Here is a 21,765-nt window from a genome sequence, read left to right on the forward strand (position 1 = left end):
GCAGGCTGGGATGTACTGTGGTACCTGTAATACAGTGGCAGTACCGTAATACATGCAATATGTTACCAGTGGTGTTTACCACATTCACCCCCTGTTTAAAAAAAGTCCGGCGGGGGTGAAGAAAACATTACAGATTGAGTCTGTCGGGGGCTCTGACCCTCCGCTGCGATCGCCTCAGTCCTGGTAGTGATGTGGGCGCTGATGTGGGTACCTGCCATTCCGGGAGCGTGTTGTCCTCTCCTTCATCACCAATAGTGGATCCAGTGGGAGGGATGGATCCTGCTGGGGTGGGGGCTGCGGTAAGGTTCACTGGTGGGAGGGTGGGTGGCGCGGGGTGAACGAGGCAACCGGGGTGGGGGAGCGGTATCAGGTCAGGGGTTGTGGGTGGGGATCCAGAGGGTGCCAGGTCCCGGAGGGAGACTGTGTCCTGTCGGCCGTCGGGGTGTGCCACGTAGGTGTACTGCGGGTTTGCATGGAGGAGGTGGACTTTCTCAACCGAGGGGTCCGATTCATAGCTCCGCACATGCTTCCGGAGGAGGACGGGTCCAGGAACTATCAGCCATGCTGGGAGCGAGACCCCGGAGGTGGACTTCCTAGGGAAGGCAAACACACGTTCCTGAGGGGTCTAATTAGTCGCAGTGCACAGGAGCGACCGGATGGAGTGGAGCGCGTCGGGGAGGACCTCCTGCCAGCGGGAGACCGGGAGATTTCTGGACCGAAGGGCCAGCAGACGGCCTTCCAGACCGTCCCGTTCTCCCTCTCCACCTGCCCGTTTCCCCAGGAGTTGTAGTTGGTAGTCCTGCTCGAGGCGATGCCCTTGCTGAGCAGGAACTGACGCAGCTCATCACTCATGAAGGAGGATCCCCGGTCGCTGTGGATGTAGGTGGGGAAATCGAACAGAGTGAAGATGCTGTGCAAGGCCTTGATGACCGTAGCAGAAGTCATGTCGGGGCAAGGAATGGCGAAAGGGAACCAGGAATACTCATCAATTACGATGAGCAAGTACACGTTGTGGTCGGTGGAGGGGAGGGGCCCTTTGAAGTCCACACTGAGGCGTTCAAAGGGGCGGGAGGCCTTCACCAGATGCGCTCTATCTGGCCGGTAGAAGTGCGGCTTGCACTCTGCGCAGACCTGGCAGTCCCTGGTGACGGTCCTGACCTCCTCAATGGAGTAGGACAGGTTGCGGGCCTTGACAAAATGGAAGAACCGGGTGACCCCCGGGTGGCAGAAATCATTGTGGAGAACCTGGAGTCGGTCCACTTGTGCGCTGGCACATGTACCGCGGGATAGGGCGTCTGGGGGCTCATTGAGCTTCCCCGGGCAATACAAGATCTCATAATGATAGGTGGAGAGCTCGATCTTCCACTTCAAGATCTTGTCATTTTTGATCTTGCCCCACTGCGTATTGTTAAACATGAAAGCAACCGACCGTTGGTCAGTGAGGAGAGTGAATCACCTGCCGGCCAGGTAATGTCTCCAATGTCGCACAGCTTCCACAATGGCTTGGGCCTCCTTTTCGACAGAGGAGTGCCGAATTTCGGAGGCATGGAGGGTACGGGCCTGCCCGCCTGGTTGAGGGTGGCGGCCAGAGCCACGTCCGATGCATCGCTCTCGACCTGAAAGGGGAGCATCTCGTCGACTGCGTGCATCGTGGTCTTGGCGATGTCTGCCTTGATGTGGTTGAAGGCCTGGCGTGTCTCAGCGGTCAGGGGGAAAACTGTGGACTTGATGAGTGGGCGGGCCTTGTCCGCATGATTAGGGACCCACTGGGCGTAATATCAGAAGAACCCCAGGCATCGTTTCAGGGCCATGGGGCAGTGGGGTAGAGGGTGTTCCAGGAGGGGGCATGCAGTCGGGGTCGGGCCCTAGGACTCCATTTTCCAATACGTAGCCAAGGATGGCTAAGCGGTTGGTGCGGAACACGTATTTCTCCTTATTGTAGATGAGGTTAAGGAGTTTGGCGGTATGGAGGAATTTTTGGAGGTTTGCGTCGTGGTCCTGCTGATCGTGGCCACAGATGGTGACGTTATCTAGGTACGGGAAGGTGGCCCGTACTGGTCAACCATTCGGTCCATCTCTCGCTGGAAGACCGAGACCCCATTGGTGACGCTGAAGGGAACTCTAAGGAAATGATAGAGGTGGCCATCTGTATTGGCGGTCCTCCGGGCGGATGGGGAGCTGGTGGAGAAGACTCGATACTGCGCAATCTGATTGACCATGTCAGATATGCGTGGGAGGGGGTACGCGCGAGCTGCGTGTACCGGTTGATGGTCTCACTGTAGTCAATGACCATCCTGTGCTTTTCCCCAGTCTTCACTACCACCACTTGAGCTCTCCAGGGGCTGTTGGTGGCATCAATGATCCCCTTCCGCAGAAGCCGTTGGACCTCCGACCTGATGAAGGTCCTGTCCTGGGCACTGTACCGTCTGCTCTTAGTGGCGCCGGGCTTACAGTCCGGGGTGAGGTTTGCAAAAAGTGAAGGTGGATCGACCTTAAGGGTCGTGAGGCCGCAGACGGTGAGGGGGGTGCAGGGGTCCGTCGAATTTCAAAGTAAGGCTTTGGAGATGGCACTGAAAATCAAGGCCTAGTAACAGGACAGCGCAGAGGTGGGGGAGGACGTAGAGCCTGAAGTTGCTATACTCTATGCCCTGACTGGTGAGGGTCGCGACACAGTACCCCCGGATTTGCACGGAATGGGATCCGGAGGCCAGGGAGATTTTCTGGGTGATGGGGAGTACCGGGCGGGAGCAGCGCCTTACCGTAGCAGTGTGGATGAAACTCTCTGTGCTCCCGGAGTCAAAGAGGCAGGTCGTCTCGTGCCCGTTGATCTTTACCATCATCGTATCGGTCGCGAGGTTGCAGGGCTGAGACTGATCAAGGGTGATGGAGGCGAGCTGTGGAAGATGTTGGGAGGTCCCGGGCTGATCAGCGGTGGCGGAGGTATCAGTGGGCAGCGAACGGCCAGACGAGCAGGAGTCCTGAGGCGCGGTCCAAAATGGCGCCGAAGATGTCGGCGCCCACGGCAGGTGGCATCAAAGATGGCAGCGCCCATGGGCCACACGTGGCTTGTGGTTCGAATCCCGGCTTGGGTCACTATCTGTGCGGAGTCTGCACGTTCTCCCCGTGTCTGCGTGGGTTTCCTCCGGGTGCTCCGCTTTCCTCCCACAAGTCCCAAAAGACATAATTAAATATTCTGAGTTCTCCCTCCATGTACCCGAACAGGCGCCGGAGTGTGGTGACTAGGGGATTTTCACAGTAACTTCATTACAGTGTTAATGTAAGCCTACTTGTGACACGAATAAAGATTATTATTAAGAGACAGAGAGTGAAAGAGAGGAAGAGAGAGAGAGACAGGAGAGACACGGAGAGAGACTTTCCCCACGCTCTACACACACACAGAGAAAACAAATAAACACAGAGGGAAGAAAGGGGTAAACAAGGAAGGAAAAGAGAAAAGTAGTATTTGTTTTAGAAAGGTGTGTCTGATACCCTGCTCCTCTTCAAACCTTGCTTTCAGTTTGAGATTTTTTGCTGAAGATTCAGTCAGGATTCTGTAGTTTGAGGAATGCAACACTCACAGCCTTTCTGGGGAGAGAGTGCTTGGGCTGAATTCTCCGCCGGCGGGATGCTCCATTTTGCCGGCAGCCTGGGGGTTTCCCGACGGCGTGGGGCTGCTCGACAATGGGAAACCCCATTGACCAGCCGGCGAAATGGAGAATCCCGACAGCGTGCCACAACAGAAATCTGGTGCGGTGGGACGGAGAAACCTGCCTCTGGGGCGGGATTCTCCGACTCCCGCCGGGCCGCAGAATCGCCGGGGGGTGGCGTGTATCCCGCCCCGCCGCCCCAACACAGGCTGCCGGATCTTCCAGCGTCGGTTTATCGGCGGGGGCGGGAATCGCTTCGCATCGGTCGGGGGCCGTTGGCAGTGGCCCGCCCGGCGATTCTCCGCTCCGCGATGGGCCGAGTGGCCGCCTGTTTTCGGCCATCCCGCCGTCGTAAATCAAACAAGGTCCTTACCGGCGGGACCTGGCTCTGTGGGCGGCCTGCGGAGTCCTCGAAGGGGCACGGGGGGACGGTGATGTTGGTGCTATCGTGGTCAAAGTTGACTCGGGGAGTGTGCTGAAATCCTCTTCATCAACGGGGGTGGGCAGGGGGAGCACGGACGGTCCTGGGGGGCTGATGGGGGTGGCGAGGGTGGGGAGGGTGGCGCCGGGGGCGACGGGGGTGGTGAGGAGGCGGAACCTGCTGCTGCCAGGTCCCTGAGGGAGACGGTGTCCTGGCGGCCGTCGGGGAACACCACGTAGGCGCACTGTGGGTTTGCGTGGAGCAGGTGCACCCTTTCCACCAACGGGTCCGCCTTGTGGAGCCGCACATGTTTGCGGAGAAGCACGGTTCCCGGAGCTGTGAGTCGGGAGCGACACCCCGGATGTGGACTTCCTGGGGAAGGCAAAAAGACGTTCATGTGGTGTACTGTTAGTAGCAGCGCAGAGTAATGAGCGAATGGAATGTAGTGCATCGGGGAGGACCTCTTGCCAGCGGGAGGCCGGGAGGTTTCTGGACCGTAGGGCCAGCTGGACGGCCCTCCGTACCATCCCATTCTCCCTTTCTACCTGTCCGTTTCCCCGGGGGTTGTAGCTCATCGTTCTGCTGGAGACAATACCCCTGCTGAGCAGGATCTGACATCGCTCATCATTCATGAATGAGGATCCCCTGTCACTGTGGATGTAGGCGGGGAAGCCGAACAGAGTGAAGATCGAATGAAGGGCTTTAATGACGGTGGCAGACATCATGTCGGGGCAAGGGATGGCGAAGGGAAACCGGGAGTGTTCATCGATCACACTGAGGAAATATGTGTGTCATTCGGAGGGGGGCCTTTTAAATCCACGCTAAGGCGTTCAAAGGGGCGAGAGGCCTTCACCAGGTGCGCGCGGTCCGGCCGGTAGAAGTGCGGCTTGCACTCCGCACAGACCTGGCAGTCCCTGGTGATTGTTCTTACTTCCTCGACGGAGTAGGGCAAATTTCATGCCTTAATGAAATGGTACAACCGAGTGACCCCTGGGTTACAAAGGCTGTCGTGCAGGGTCCGACTACCTGTGCGCTGGCACATGTACCTCGAGATAGGGCGTCTGGGGGCTCGTTGAGTTTGCCGGGGCAATACTTAATCTCGTAGTTATAGGTGGAGAGCTCGATTCTCCACCGCAAGATTTTATCATTTTTGATCTTGCCCAGCTGTGTTTTGTCGAACATGAAGGCTACTGACCGTTGGTCAGTGAGGAGAGTGAATCTCCTGCCGGCCAGGTAATGCCTCCAATGTCGCACAGCCTCAACGATAGCCTGGGCCTCCTTTTCGACGGATGAGTGCCGAATTTCGGAGGCATGGAGGGTGAGGGAAAAGAATGCCACGGGCCTGCCAGCCTGGTTGAGGATGGCAGCAAGGGCGACGTCCGATGTGTCGCTTTCTACTTGGATAGGAAGTGTTTTGTCTGCAGCATGCATTCCAGCTTTGGCAATATCAGCTCTGATCCGGGGAAAGCTTCTTGGGCCTCGGCCGTCAGGGGGAAATGAGTGGACTGTATGAGCGGGCGGGCCTTGTCCGCATAGTTTGGGACCCACTGCGCGTAATATGAGAAGAACCCCAGGCAGCTTTTGAGGGCCTTGGGGCAGTGGGGGAGGGAGAGCTCCATGAGGGGGCGCATGTGGTCGGGATCGGGCCCCAGAACTCCGTTCCGGACCACGTAGCCGAGGATGGCTAAGCGGTTTGTGCAGAACACACACTTTTCCTTGTTATACGTGAGGTTGTGGAGAGTGGCGGTGCGGATAAATTGAGTGAGGTTGGCGTCGTGGTCCTGCTGATCATGGCCGCAGATGGTCACATTGTCTAGGTACGGAAACGTGGCCCGCAAGCCATACCGGTCGACCATTCGGTCCATCGCCCTTTGGAAGACCGAAACCCCATTGGTGATGCCAAAGGGGACCCTAAGGAAGTGATATAGCCGGCCGTCTACCTCGAAGGCGGTGTATGGCCAGTCCGATTTACGGATGGGGAGCTGGTGGTAAGCGGATTTCAGGTCCACCGTTGAGAAGACCCGGTACTGTGCAATCTGGTTAACCATGTCAGATATGCGTGGGAGGGGGTACGCGTCGAGCTGCGTGTACCTGTTGATGGTCTGGCTGTAGTCCACAACCATTCGTTTTTTTTCCCCAGACATAACCACTACCACTTGAGATCTCCAGGGGCTGTTGCTGGCCTCGATGACCCTCTTCCGGAGCAACCGCTGGACCTCGGACCTGGTGGAGGCCTTATCCTGGGTGCTGTACCGTCTGCTCCTGGTGGCGACGGGTTTGCAATCTGGAGTTAGATTGGCAAAGAGGGAAGGAGGATCGACCTTTAGGGTCGCGAGGCCGCACACAGTGAGGGGTGGTACGGGTCCGCCGAATTTAAGGGTCAGGCTCTGGGGGTTGCACTGGAAGTCCAGGCCGAGGGTAAGTGCAGCGCAGAGGTTAGGGAGGACGTAGAGACGAAAGCCGTGGAACTCTACGCCTTGGACTGTGACCGTGCAGTACCCCCGGATCGCTACGCGATGGGATCCGGAGGCCAGGGAGATACTTTGATTGGTAGGGTGTACCTGAAGGGAGCAGCGCCTTACCGTATTTGGGTGTACAAAGCTCTCGGTGCTCCCGGAGTCCAGTAGGCAGGAGGTCACATGGTAGTTGACTTTCACGCTGGTGGATGCGATGGTCAGATTATGTGGTCGGGACTGGTTGATTGCCATGGAGGCGAGCCGTGGTGGTCGTCGGGTAGTGAGGTGGCCGTTGAGTTGAGGTCCTGGAAAACCATTGGTATCCATGTGCCGCGGGGTGGACAAGATGGTGGCGCCCGGAGGTCCTGGGGATTACAAAATGGCGGTGCCCATGGAACGCATGTTGCGGGGGTGGAGCAAGATGGCAGCGCCCATGAAACGCACATGTTGTGCGGGGGAGAAGGTGGCGGCGCTCATTTGTCGCACATGGCCTGGGGAGGGAGGAGGATGACCGGAGGGGGTGGGGGCGACCGCGGCTGCTGAGCGGGCCCGACACACCGCTGCGAAATGGCCCTTCTTCCCGCAGGCCTTACAAAGGGCAGCGCGAGCCGGGCAGCGTTGGCGGGGGTGTTTTTGCTGGCCGCAAAAATAGCATCGGGGCCCCCCGGAGATCACTGGCTGGTGCGTAGCGCAGGCGTATTGAATGGGTAGTGTCCCCACTCGGGCGGCTGCCTGTGGGGCCCATGAAGCGTAGAAGGAGTGGGCCGCGCGATTGGGGGCGTAGGACCGGACATTGCGCAGGGCGACCGTCATGGAGAGCGCGAGTGTTTTAGTCTCTGTGAGGTCGCGCGTGGCCCCTTCTAGGAGCTGCTGCCTGATAACATCGGACACAATCCCAGTTACAAAAGCGTCCCTCATAAGGAGATCTGAGTGCTCCTTAGCTGTAACGTCCTGGCAGTCACAGTCCCGAACTAGTGGGATCGGGGCCCTCCAGAAGTCCTCGATTGACTCACCAGGTAGTTGAGTACGCGTTGCGAGCGTGTGTCTGGCGAAGAGCGTGTTCGTCTTCTGCTCATAATTTTCTTTGAGTCGAGTCACAGCATCAGCGTAATTGGGCGCATCCTGGATCAGCGGGAAGATTTTAGAGCTGAGTCTGGAGTACAAGATTTGAATCTTCTGAGCCTCTGGAACAGGGTTTGGCGCCGCGTCGATATACGCTTCAAAGCAAGCTAGCCAGTGCTGGAAATCCTTTCTGGCGTCGCTTGCCTGTGGATCCAGCTACAGTCGATCTGGTTTAATCTGGAGGTCCATCTTCTGAATCAGATACTAATAAATTGAGGCATTTATTAGTATGAAGTTGAATCCAAACTGAGGCTTTATTAGTATCAGATGTGTGGCCTCCCACAGCAGCTGACGAAATGGCTGCGAGCTGGAGGCCACGCATATTTATAACCCGGCTCCTGGGTCGAGCCAGCAGGCAGGAGCTACAGGTGAACCTGTAGTGCAGGTTCTACCGTACAACCCCTACTATCAGAACACAATGGTTTACCACACAGAGTGCGTAAGTGGGATAAAGAAAGAGAAGGGAGATATTGAGGGAGTTTAGAGACACAGAAAGAGACACAGAAAGAGAGAGCGAGACAGAAAAGTAAAACAGAAACAAAAAGAGACGTCCATAGATATAGGAATTGAGATAGAGACAGGGTGACATAGACAGGGACGGAGAAATAGAGACTGATAGAAAGTGACAGACAAGACATAGAAAGACAGAGAGAGAATGAGGAGAAAGAAAGACTGACAGAGGGAGAGACAGAGAAGGTTGAGAGTGAAGCAATGTAACACAAACCACATTGCACAGACTTGCGAATGTAGGGGGAAATCTGAACTCCAACACTACCCCACGAGAATCAGGAAATATTTATTTCAGATCAAATTGAGAAAGGCATTCCTCCTTTTCTATAACACATCCTGTCGCTTGGAGTGGTGGTAGGCCGCTTCTGATGGGTAATGTGCTGGAGGAATGACAACATAGCTGCCTGGGCCCCAACTTCTGCAATTGCACCACTAAACAGCACGGTAGCATAGTGGATAGCACAATTGCTTCACAGCTCCAGGGTCCCAGGTTCGATTCCCGGCTTGGGTCACTGTCTGTGTGGAGTCTGCACGTCCTCCCCGTGTGTGCGTGGGTTTCCTCCGGGTGCTCCGGTTTCCTCCCACAGTCCAAAGATGTGCAGGTTAGGTGGATTGGCCATGTTAAATTGTCCTTAGTGTCCAAAATTACCCTTAGTGATGGGTGGGGTTATGGGGATAGGGTGGAGGTGTGGGCTTAGGTAGGGTGCTCTTTCCAAGAGCCGGTGCAGACTCGATGGGCCGAATGGCCTCCTTCTGCACTGTAAATTCTATTAAATCTATTAAACTGGTCAGCGTTTATATGAAGACAGGAAAACATCTCCTCGAAGATTTACAACACATTTTGTTCCCCCAGCAGTCCAGGACGGAGGTTCATCTCTGTGAGTCAGTATGTGTGGAATCCGTACCCCAGTGAGAGTCAGTATGTGTGGAACATGTACCCCAGTGAGAGTCAGTGTGTGTGGAATCCGTATCCCAGTGAGAGTCAGTGTGTGGAACCCGTACCCCAGTGAGAGTCAGTGTGTGTGGAACCTGCATCCCAGTGAGAGTCAGTGTGTGTCGAACCTGTACCCCAGTGAGAGTCAGTGTGTGTGGAACCCAGACCCCAGTGAGAGTCAGTGTGTGTCGAACGTGTACCCCAGTGAGAGTCAGTGTGTGTGGAACCCAGACCACAGTGACAGTCAGTGTGTGTGGAACCTGTACCCCAGTGAGGGTCAGTGTGCGTGGAACCCGTACCCCAGTGAGAGTCAGTGTGTGTGGAATCCGTACCCCAGTGAGAGTCAGTGTGTGTGGAACCCGTACCCCAGTGAGAGTCAGTGTGTGTGGAACCTGTACCCCAGTGAGAGTCAGTGTGTGTCGAATGTGTACCCCAGTGAGAGTCAGTGTGTGTGGAACCCAGACCCCAGTGAGAGTCAGTGTGTGTGGAACCCGTACCCCAGTGAGCGTCAGTGTGTGTGGAACCCGTACCCCAGTGAGAGTCAGTGTGTGTGGAACCCGTACCCTAGTGAGAGTCGGTGTGTGTGGAACCCCTATCCCAGTGAGAGTCAGTGTGTGTGGAATCCGTACTCCAGTGAGAGTCAGTGTGTGTGGGACCCACACCCCAGTGAGAGTCTGTGTGTGTGGAACCCAGACCCCAGTGAGAGTCAGTGTGTGTGGAACCCGTACCCCAGTGAGAGTCAGTGTGTGTGGAACCTGTACCCCTGTGAGAGTCAGTGTGAGTGGATCCCGTACCCAGTGAGAGTCAGTGTGTGTGGAACCCGTACCCCAGTGAGAGTCAGTGTGTGTGGAACCTGTACCCCAGTGAGAGTCAATGTGTGTGGAACCCATACCTCAGTGAGAGTCAGCGTGTGTGGAACCCGGACCCCAGTGAGAGTCAGTGTGTGTGGAACCCGTACCGCAGTGAGAGTCAGTGTGTGTGGAACCCGTACCCCAGTGAGAGTCAGTGTGTGTGGAACTCGTACCCCAGTGAGAGTCAGTGTGTGTGGAACCCGTAACCAAGTGAGAGTCAGTGTGTGTGGAACCCATTCCTCAGTGAGAGTCAATGTGTGTGGGACCCGCAACCCAGTGAGAGTTGAGTGTGGGACCCGCAACCCAGTGAGAGTCAGTGTGAGTGGAACCCGTACCCCAGTGAGAGTCAGTGTGTGTGGAACCCATACCCCAGTGAGAGTCAGAGTGTGAGGAACCCGTACCCCAGTGAGAGTCAGTGTGTGTGGAACCTGTACCCCAGTGAGAGTCAGTGTGTGTGGAACACGTATCCCAGTGAGAGTCAGTGTGTGTGGAATACGTACCACAGTGAGAGTCAGTGTGTGTGGAACCCGTATCCCAGTGAGAGTCAGTGTGTGTGGAACCCGTACCCCAGTGAGAGTCATTGTGTGTGGAACCCGTACCCCAGTGAGAGTCAGTGTGTGTGGAACCCGTACCCCAGTGAGAGTCAGTGTGTGTGGAACCCGTACCCCAGTAAGAGTCAGTGTGTGTGGAACCCGTACCCCAGTAAGAGTCAGTGTGTGTGGAACCCGTACCCCAGTGAGAGTCAGTGTGTGTGGAACCCATACCCCAGTGAGAGTCAGTGTGTGTAGAACCTGTACTCCAGTGAGAGTCAGTGTGTGTGGAACCCATACTCCAGTGAGAGTCAGTGTGTGTAGAACCTGTACCCCAGTGAGAGTCTGTGTGTGTGGAACCCATACCCCAGTGAGAGTCAGTGTGTGTGGAACCCAGACCCCAGTGAGAGTCAGTGTGTGTGGAACCCGTACCCCAGTGAGAGTCAGTGTGTGTGGAACCCGTACCCCAGTGAGAGTCAGTGTGTGTGGAACCCGTACTCCAGTGAGAGTCAGTGTGTGTAGAACCTGTACTCCAGTGAGAGTCAGTGTGTGTGGAACCCATACTCCAGTGAGAGTCAGTGTGTGTAGAACCTGTACCCCAGTGAGAGTCTGTGTGTGTGGAACCCATACCCCAGTGAGAGTCAGTGTGTGTGGAACCCAGACCCCAGTGAGAGTCAGTGTGTGTGGAACCCGTACCCCAGTGAGAGTCTGTGTGTGTGGAACCCAGACCCCAGTGAGAGTCAGTGTGTGTGGAACCCGTACCCCAGTGAGAGTCAGTGTGTGTGGAACCCCTATCCCAGTTAGAGTCAGTGTGTGTGGAATCCGTACCCCAGTGAGAGTCAGTGTGTGTGGGACCCACACCCCAGTGAGAGTCTGTGTGTGTCGAACCCAGACCCCAGTGAGAGTCAGTGTGTGTGGAACCCGTACCCCAGTGAGAGGCAGTGTGTGTGGAACCTGTACCCCAGTGAGAGTCAGTGTGTGTGGAACCCGTACCCCAGTAAGAGTCAGTGTGTGTGGAACCCGTACCCCAGTAAGAGTCAGTGTGTGTGGAACCCGTACCCCAGTGAGAGTCAGTGTGTGTGGAACCCATACCCCAGTGAGAGTCAGAGTGTGAGGAACCCGTACCCCAGTGAGAGTCAGTGTGTGTGGAACCTGTACCCCAGTGAGAGTCAGTGTGTGTGGAACACGTATCCCAGTGAGAGTCAGTGTGTGTGGAATACGTACCACAGTGAGAGTCAGTGTGTGTGGAACCCGTATCCCAGTGAGAGTCAGTGTGTGTGGAACCCGTACCCCAGTGAGAGTCATTGTGTGTGGAACCCGTACCCCAGTGAGAGTCAGTGTGTGTGGAACCCGTACCCCAGTGAGAGTCAGTGTGTGTGGAACCCGTACCCCAGTAAGAGTCAGTGTGTGTGGAACCCGTACCCCAGTAAGAGTCAGTGTGTGTGGAACCCGTACCCCAGTGAGAGTCAGTGTGTGTGGAACCCATACCCCAGTGAGAGTCAGTGTGTGTAGAACCTGTACTCCAGTGAGAGTCAGTGTGTGTGGAAACCGTACCCCAGTGAGAGTCAGTGTGTGTGGGACCCACAACCCAGTGAGAGTCTGTGTGTGTGGAACCCAGACCCCAGTGAGAGTCAGTGTGTGTGGAACCCGTACCCCAGTGAGAGTCAGTGTGTGTGGAACTTGTACCACAGTGAGAGTCAGTGTGAGTGGATCCCGTACCCAGTGAGAGTCAGTGTGTGTGGAACCCGTACCCCAGTGAGAGTCAGTGTGTGTGGAACCTGTACCCCAGTGAGAGTCAATGTGTGTGGAACCCATACCTCAGTGAGAGTCTGCGTGTGTGGAACCCGTACCCCAGTGAGAGTCAGTGTGTGTGGAACCCGTACCGCAGTGAGAGTCAGTGTGTGTGGAACCCGTACCCCAGTGAGAGTCAGTGTGTGTGGAACCCGTACCCCAGTGAGAGTCAGTGTGTGTGGAACCCGTATACCAGCGAGAGTCAGTGTGTGTGGAACCCGTAACCCAGTGAGAGTCAGTGTGTGTGGAACCCGTAACCCAGTGAGAGTCAGTGTGTGTGGAACCCATTCCTCAATGAGAGTCAATGTGTGTGGGACCCGCAACCCAGTGAGAGTCAGTGTGTGTGGAACCCGTACCCCAGTGAGAGTCAGTGTGTGTGGAACCCATACCCCAGTGAGAGTCAGTGTGTGGAACCCGTACCCCAGTGAAAGTCAGTGTGTGTGGATCCTGTACCCCAGTGAGAGTCAGTGTGTGTGGAACCCGTACCCCAGTGAGAGTCAGTGTGTGTGGAACCCGTACCCCAGTGAGAGTCAATGTGTGTGGGACCCGCAACCCAGTGAGAGTCAGTGTGTGTGGAACCCGTACCCCAGTGAGAGTCAGTGTGGGTGGATCCTGTACCCCAGTGAGAGTCAGTGTGTGTGGAACCCGTACCCCAGTGAGAGTCAGTGTGTGTGGAACCTGTACCCCAGTGAGAGTCAATGTGTGTGGGACCCGCAACCCAGTGAGAGTCAGTGTGTGTGGAACCCGTATCCCAGTGAGAGTCAGTGTGTGGGGTACCGGGAACCCCAGTGAGAGTCAGTGTGTGTGGAACCAGTACCCCAGTGAGAGTCAGTGTGTGTGGAACCCGTACCCCAGTGAGAGTCAATGTGTGTAGATCCCGTACCCCAGTGAGAGTCAGTGTGTGTGGAACCTGTACCACAGTGAGGGTCAGTGTGTGTGGAATCCGTACCCTAGTGAGAGTCAGTGTGTGTGGAGCCCAGACCCCAGTGAGAGTCAGTGTGTGTGGAACCCGTACCCCAGTGAGGGACAGTGTGTGTGGAACCCGTACCCCAGTGAGAGTCAGTGTGGGTGGAGCCCAGACCCCAGTGAGAGTCAGTGTGTGTGGAACCTGTGCCCCAGTGAGAGTCAGTGTGTGTGGAGCGAGTACCCCAGTGAGAGTCAATGTGTGTGGAGCCCATACCCCAGTGAGAGCCAGTGTTTGTGGAACCCGGACCCCAGTGAGAGTCAGTGTGCGTGGAACCCGTACCTCAGTGAGAGTCAGTGTGTGTGGAACCCGTACCGCAGTGAGAGTCAGTGTGTGTGGAACCCGTACCTCAGTGAGAGTCAACGTGTGTGGAACCCGGACCCCTGTGAGAGTCAGTGTGTGTGGAACCCAGACCCCAGTGAGAGTCAGTGTGTGTGGAACCCGTACCCCAGTGAGAGTCAGTGTGTGTGGAACCCGTACCCCAGTGAGAGTCAGTGTGTGTGGAACCCGTACCATAGTGAGAGTCGGTGTGTGTGGAACCCCTATCCCAGTGAGAGTCAGTGTGTGTGGAATCCGTACTCCAGTGAGAGTCAGTGTGTGTGGGACCCACACCCCAGTGAGAGTCTGTGTGTGTTGAACCCAGACTCCAGTGAGAGTCAGTGTGTGTGGAACCCGTACCCCAGTGAGAGTCAGTGTGTGTGGAACCTGTACCCCTGTGAGAGTCAGTGTGAGTGGATCCCGTACCCAGTGAGAGTCAGTGTGTGTGGAACCCGTACCCCAGTGAGAGTCAGTGTGTGTGGAACCTGTACCCCAGTGAGAGTCAATGTGTGTGGAACCCATACCTCAGTGAGAGTCAGCGTGTGTGGAACCCGGACCCCAGTGAGAGTCAGTGTGTGTGGAACCCGTACCTCAGTGAGAGTCAGTGTGTGTGGAACCCGTACCGCAGTGAGAGTCAGTGTGTGTGGAACTCGTACCCCAGTGAGAGTAAGTGTGTGTGGAACCCGCAACCAAGTGAGAGTCAGTGTGTGTGGAACCCATTCCTCAGTGAGAGTCAATGTGTGTGGGACCCGCAACCCAGTGAGAGTTGTGTGTGGGACCCGCAACCCAGTGAGAGTCAGTGTGAGGAACCCGTACCCCAGTGAGAGTCAGTGTGTGTGGAACCTGTACCCCAGTGATAGTCAGTGTGTGTGGAACACGTATCCCAGTGAGAGTCAGTGTGTGTGGAATACGTACCACAGTGAGAGTCAGTGTGTGTGGAACCCGTATCCCAGTGAGAGTCAGTGTGTGTGGAACCCGTACCCCAGTGAGAGTCAGTGTGTGTGGAACCCGTACCCCAGTGAGAGTCAGTGTGTGTGGAACCCGTACCCCAGTGAGAGTCAGTGTGTGTGGAACGCGTACCCCAGTAAGAGTCAGTGTGTTTGGAACCCGTACCCCAGTGAGAGTCTGTGTGTGTGGAACCCATACCCCAGTGAGAGTCAGTGTGTGTGGAACCCGTACTCCAGTGAGAGTCAGTGTGTGTAGAACCTGTACCCCAGTGAGAGTCAGTGTGTGTGGAACCCATACTCCAGTGAGAGTCAGTGTGTGTAGAACCTGTACCCCAGTGAGAGTCAGTGTGTGTGGAACCCATACCCCAGTGAGAGTCAGTGTGTGTGGAACCCAGACCCCAGTGAGAGTCAGTGTGTGTGGAACCCGTACCCCAGTGAGAGTCTGTGTGTGTGGAACCCAGACCCCAGTGAGAGTCAGTGTGTGTGGAACCCGTACTCCAGTGAGAGTCAGTGTGTGTGGAACCTGTACCCCAGTGAGAGTCGATGTGTGTGGAACCCATACCTCAGTGAGAGTCAGCGTGAGTGGAACCCGGACCCCAGTGAGAGTCAGTGTGTGTGGAACCCGTACCCCAGTGAGAGTCAGTGTCTGTGGAACCCGTACCGCAGTGAGAGTCAGTGTGTGTGGAACCCGTACCCCAGTGAGAGTCAGTGTGTGTGGAACCCGTACTCCAGTGAGAGTCAGTGTGTGTGGAACCCGTATACGAGCGAGAGTCAGTGTGTGTGGAACCCGTAACCCAGTGAGAGTCAGTGTGTGTGGAACCCGTACCCCAGTGAGAGTCAGTGTGTGGAACCCGTACCCCAGTGAGATTCAGTGTGTGTGGATCCTGTACCCCAGTGAGAGTCAGTGTGTGTGGAACCCGTACCCCAGTGAGAGTCAGTGTGTGTGGAACCCGTACCCCAGTGAGAGTCAATGTGTGTGGGACCCACACCCCAGTGAGAGTCTGTGTGTGTTGAACCCAGACTCCAGTGAGAGTCAGTGTGTGTGGAACCCGTACCCCAGTGAGAGTCAGTGTGTGTGGAACCTGTACCCCTGTGAGAGTCAGTGTGAGTGGATCCCGTACCCAGTGAGAGTCAGTGTGTGTGGAACCCGTACCCCAGTGAGAGTCAGTGTGTGTGGAACCTGTACCCCAGTGAGAGTCAATGTGTGTGGAACCCATACCTCAGTGAGAGTCAGCGTGTGTGGAACCCGGACCCCAGTGAGAGTCAGTGTGTGTGGAACCCGTACCTCAGTGAGAGTCAGTGTGTGTGGAACCCGTACCGCAGTGAGAGTCAGTGTGTGTGGAACTCGTACCCCAGTGAGAGTAAGTGTGTGTGGAACTCGCAACCAAGTGAGAGTCAGTGTGTGTGGAACCCATTCCTCAGTGAGAGTCAATGTGTGTGGGACCCGCAACCCAGTGAGAGTTGTGTGTGGGACCCGCAACCCAGTGAGAGTCAGTGTGAGGAACCCGTACCCCAGTGAGAGTCAGTGTGTGTGGAACCTGTACCCCAGTGATAGTCAGTGTGTGTGGAACACGTATCCCAGTGAGAGTCAGTGTGTGTGGAATACGTACCACAGTGAGAGTCAGTGTGTGTGGAACCCGTATCCCAGTGAGAGTCAGTGTGTGTGGAACCCGTACCCCAGTGAGAGTCAGTGTGTGTGGAACCCGTACCCCAGTGAGAGTCAGTGTGTGTGGAACCCGTACCCCAGTGAGAGTCAGTGTGTGTGGAACGCGTACCCCAGTAAGAGTCAGTGTGTTTGGAACCCGTACCCCAGTGAGAGTCTGTGTGTGTGGAACCCATACCCCAGTGAGAGTCAGTGTGTGTGGAACCCGTACTCCAGTGAGAGTCAGTGTGTGTAGAACCTGTACCCCAGTGAGAGTCAGTGTGTGTGGAACCCATACTCCAGTGAGAGTCAGTGTGTGTAGAACCTGTACCCCAGTGAGAGTCAGTGTGTGTGGAACCCATACCCCAGTGAGAGTCAGTGTGTGTGGAACCCAGACCCCAGTGAGAGTCAGTGTGTGTGGAACCCGTACCCCAGTGAGAGTCTGTGTGTGTGGAACCCAGACCCCAGTGAGAGTCAGTGTGTGTGGAACCCGTACCCCAGTGAGAGTCAGTGTGTGTGGAACCTGTACCCCAGTGAGAGTCAATGTGTGTGGAACCCATACCTCAGTGAGAGTCAGCGTGAGTGGAACCCGGACCCCAGTGAGAGTCAGTGTGTGTGGAACCCGTACCCCAGTGAGAGTCAGTGTCTGTGGAACCCGTACTCCAGTGAGAGTCAGTGTGTGTGGAACCCGTATACGAGCGAGAGTCAGTGTGTGTGGAACCCGTAACCCAGTGAGAGTCAGTGTGTGTGGAACCCGTACCCCAGTGAGAGTCAGTGTGTGGAACCCGTACCCCAGTGAGATTCAGTGTGTGTGGATCCTGTACCCCAGTGAGAGTCAGTGTGTGTGGAACCCGTACCCCAGTGAGAGTCAGTGTGTGTGGAACCCGTACCCCAGTGAGAGTCAATGTGTGTGGGACCCGCAACCCAGTGAGAGTCAGTGTGTGTGGAACCCGTACCCCAGTGACAGTCAGTGTGGGTGGATCCTGTACCCCAGTGAGAGTCAGTGTGTGTGGAACCTGTACCCCAGTGAGAGTCAATGTGTGTGGGACCCGCAACCCAGTGAGAGTCAGTGCGTGTGGAACCCGTACCCCAGTGAGAGTCAGTGTGTGGGGTACCGGGAACCCCAGTGAGAGTCAGTGTGTGTGGAACCAGTACCCCAGTGAGAGTCAGTGTGTGTGGAACCCGTACCCCAGTGAGAGTCAATGTGTGTAGATCCCGTACCCCAGTGAGTGTCAGTGTGTGTGGAACCTGTACCACAGTGAGGGTCAGTGTGTGTGGAATCCGTACCCCAGTGAGAGTCAGTGTGTGTGGAGCCCAGACCCCAGTGAGAGTCAGTGTGTGTGGAACCCGTACCCCAGTGAGGGACAGTGTGTGTGGAACCCGTACCCCAGTGAGAGTCAGTGTGGGTGGAGCCCAGACCCCAGTGAGAGTCAGTGTGTGTGGAACCTGTACCCCAGTGAGAGTCAGTGTGTGTGGAACCTGTACCCCAGTGAGAGTCACTGTGTGTGGAGCCAGTACCCCAGTGAGAGTCAATGTGTGTGGAGCCCATACCCCAGTGAGAGTCAGTGTGTGTGGAACCCGGACCCCAGTGAGAGTCAGTGTGTGTGGAACCCGTACCTCAGTGAGAGTCAGTGTGTGTGGAACCCGTACCGCAGTGAGAGTCAGTGTGTGTGGAACCCGTACCTCAGTGAGAGTCAACGTGTGTGGAACCCGGACCCCAGTGAGAGTCAGTGTGTGTGGAACCCAGACCCCAGTGAGAGTCAGTGTCTGTGGAACCCGTACCCCAGTGAGAGTCAGTGTGTGTGGAACCCGTACCCCAGTGAGAGTCAGTGTGTGTGGAACGCGTACCCTAGTGAGAGTCGGTGTGTGTGGAACCCCTATCCCAGTGAGAGTCAGTGTGTGTGGAATCCGTACTCCAGTGAGAGTCAGTGTGTGTGGGACCCGTACCGCAGTGAGAGTCAGTGTGTGTGGAACCCGTACCCCAGTGAGAGTCAGTGTGTGTGGAACCCATTCCTCAATGAGAGTCAATGTGTGTGGGACCCGCAACCCAGTGAGAGTCAGTGTGTGTGGAACCCGTACCCCAGTGAGAGTCAGTGTGTGGAACCCGTACCCCAGTGAGATTCAGTGTGTGTGGATCCTGTACCCCAGTGAGAGTCAGTGTGTGTGGAACCCGTACCCCAGTGAGAGTCAGTGTGTGTGGAACCCGTACCCCAGTGAGAGTCAATGTGTGTGGGACCCGCAACCCAGTGAGAGTCAGTGTGTGTGGAATCCGTACCCCAGTGAGAGTCAGTGCGGGTGGATCCTGTACCCCAGTGAGAGTCAGTGTGTGTGGAACCTGTACCCCAGTGAGAGTCAATGTGTGTGGGACCCGCAACCCAGTGAGAGTCAGTGCGTGTGGAACCCGTACCCCAGTGAGAGTCAGTGTGTGGGGTACCGGGAACCCCAGTGAGAGTCAGTGTGTGTGGAACCAGTACCCCAGTGAGAGTCAGTGTGTGTGGAACCCGTACCCCAGTGAGAGTCAATGTGTGTAGATCCCGTACCCCAGTGAGTGTCAGTGTGTGTGGAACCTGTACCACAGTGAGGGTCAGTGTGTGTGGAATCCGTACCCCAGTGAGAGTCAGTGTGTGTGGAGCCCAGACCCCAGTGAGAGTCAGTGTGTGTGGAACCCGTACCCCAGTGAGGGACAGTGTGTGTGGAACCCGTACCCCAGTGAGAGTCAGTGTGTGTGGGACCCACACCCCAGTGAGAGTCTGTGTGTGTTGAACCCAGACCCCAGTGAGAGTCAGTGTGTGTGGAACCCGTACCCCAGTGAGAGTCAGTGTGTGTGGAACCTGTACCCCTGTGAGAGTCAGTGTGAGTGGATCCCGTACCCAGTGAGAGTCAGTGTGTGTGGAACCCGTACCCCAGTGAGAGTCAGTGTGTGTGGAACCTGTACCCCAGTGAGAGTCAATGTGTGTGGAACCCATACCTCAGTGAGAGTCAGCGTGTGTGGAACCCGGACCCCAGTGAGAGTCAGTGTGTGTGGAACCCGTAACCCAGTGAGAGTCAGTGTGTGTGGAACCCGTACCCCAGTGAGAGTCAGTGTGTGGAACCCGTACCCCAGTGAGATTCAGTGTGTGTGGATCCTGTACCCCAGTGAGAGTCAGTGTGTGTGGAACCCGTACCCCAGTGAGAGTCAGTGTGTGTGGAACCCGTACCCCAGTGAGAGTCAATGTGTGTGGGACCCACACCCCAGTGAGAGTCTGTGTGTGTTGAACCCAGACTCCAGTGAGAGTCAGTGTGTGTGGAACCCGTACCCCAGTGAGAGTCAGTGTGTGTGGAACCTGTACCCCTGTGAGAGTCAGTGTGAGTGGATCCCGTACCCAGTGAGAGTCAGTGTGTGTGGAACCCGTACCCCAGTGAGAGTCAGTGTGTGTGGAACCTGTACCCCAGTGAGAGTCAATGTGTGTGGAACCCATACCTCAGTGAGAGTCAGCGTGTGTGGAACCCGGACCCCAGTGAGAGTCAGTGTGTGTGGAACCCGTACCTCAGTGAGAGTCAGTGTGTGTGGAACCCGTACCGCAGTGAGAGTCAGTGTGTGTGGAACTCGTACCCCAGTGAGAGTAAGTGTGTGTGGAACTCGCAACCAAGTGAGAGTCAGTGTGTGTGGAACCCATTCCTCAGTGAGAGTCAATGTGTGTGGGACCCGCAACCCAGTGAGAGTTGTGTGTGGGACCCGCAACCCAGTGAGAGTCAGTGTGAGGAACCCGTACCCCAGTGAGAGTCAGTGTGTGTGGAACCTGTACCCCAGTGATAGTCAGTGTGTGTGGAACACGTATCCCAGTGAGAGTCAGTGTGTGTGGAATACGTACCACAGTGAGAGTCAGTGTGTGTGGAACCCGTATCCCAGTGAGAGTCAGTGTGTGTGGAACCCGTACCCCAGTGAGAGTCAGTGTGTGTGGAACCCGTACCCCAGTGAGAGTCAGTGTGTGTGGAACCCGTACCCCAGTGAGAGTCAGTGTGTGTGGAACGCGTACCCCAGTAAGAGTCAGTGTGTTTGGAACCCGTACCCCAGTGAGAGTCTGTGTGTGTGGAACCCATACCCCAGTGAGAGTCAGTGTGTGTGGAACCCGTACTCCAGTGAGAGTCAGTGTGTGTAGAACCTGTACCCCAGTGAGAGTCAGTGTGTGTGGAACCCATACTCCAGTGAGAGTCAGTGTGTGTAGAACCTGTACCCCAGTGAGAGTCAGTGTGTGTGGAACCCATACCCCAGTGAGAGTCAGTGTGTGTGGAACCCAGACCCCAGTGAGAGTCAGTGTGTGTGGAACCCGTACCCCAGTGAGAGTCTGTGTGTGTGGAACCCAGACCCCAGTGAGAGTCAGTGTGTGTGGAACCCGTACCCCAGTGAGAGTCAGTGTGTGTGGAACCTGTACCCCAGTGAGAGTCAATGTGTGTGGAACCCATACCTCAGTGAGAGTCAGCGTGAGTGGAACCCGGACCCCAGTGAGAGTCAGTGTGTGTGGAACCCGTACCCCAGTGAGAGTCAGTGTCTGTGGAACCCGTACTCCAGTGAGAGTCAGTGTGTGTGGAACCCGTATACGAGCGAGAGTCAGTGTGTGTGGAACCCGTAACCCAGTGAGAGTCAGTGTGTGTGGAACCCGTACCCCAGTGAGAGTCAGTGTGTGGAACCCGTACCCCAGTGAGATTCAGTGTGTGTGGATCCTGTACCCCAGTGAGAGTCAGTGTGTGTGGAACCCGTACCCCAGTGAGAGTCAGTGTGTGTGGAACCCGTACCCCAGTGAGAGTCAATGTGTGTGGGACCCGCAACCCAGTGAGAGTCAGTGTGTGTGGAACCCGTACCCCAGTGACAGTCAGTGTGGGTGGATCCTGTACCCCAGTGAGAGTCAGTGTGTGTGGAACCTGTACCCCAGTGAGAGTCAATGTGTGTGGGACCCGCAACCCAGTGAGAGTCAGTGCGTGTGGAACCCGTACCCCAGTGAGAGTCAGTGTGTGGGGTACCGGGAACCCCAGTGAGAGTCAGTGTGTGTGGAACCAGTACCCCAGTGAGAGTCAGTGTGTGTGGAACCCGTACCCCAGTGAGAGTCAATGTGTGTAGATCCCGTACCCCAGTGAGTGTCAGTGTGTGTGGAACCTGTACCACAGTGAGGGTCAGTGTGTGTGGAATCCGTACCCCAGTGAGAGTCAGTGTGTGTGGAGCCCAGACCCCAGTGAGAGTCAGTGTGTGTGGAACCCGTACCCCAGTGAGGGACAGTGTGTGTGGAACCCGTACCCCAGTGAGAGTCAGTGTGGGTGGAGCCCAGACCCCAGTGAGAGTCAGTGTGTGTGGAACCTGTACCCCAGTGAGAGTCAGTGTGTGTGGAACCTGTACCCCAGTGAGAGTCACTGTGTGTGGAGCCAGTACCCCAGTGAGAGTCAATGTGTGTGGAGCCCATACCCCAGTGAGAGTCAGTGTGTGTGGAACCCGGACCCCAGTGAGAGTCAGTGTGTGTGGAACCCGTACCTCAGTGAGAGTCAGTGTGTGTGGAACCCGTACCGCAGTGAGAGTCAGTGTGTGTGGAACCCGTACCTCAGTGAGAGTCAACGTGTGTGGAACCCGGACCCCAGTGAGAGTCAGTGTGTGTGGAACCCAGAC

This window comes from Scyliorhinus torazame, chromosome 12, assembly GCF_047496885.1.
Source record: "Scyliorhinus torazame isolate Kashiwa2021f chromosome 12, sScyTor2.1, whole genome shotgun sequence".
In the NCBI taxonomy this organism is placed as follows: domain Eukaryota; kingdom Metazoa; phylum Chordata; class Chondrichthyes; order Carcharhiniformes; family Scyliorhinidae; genus Scyliorhinus; species Scyliorhinus torazame.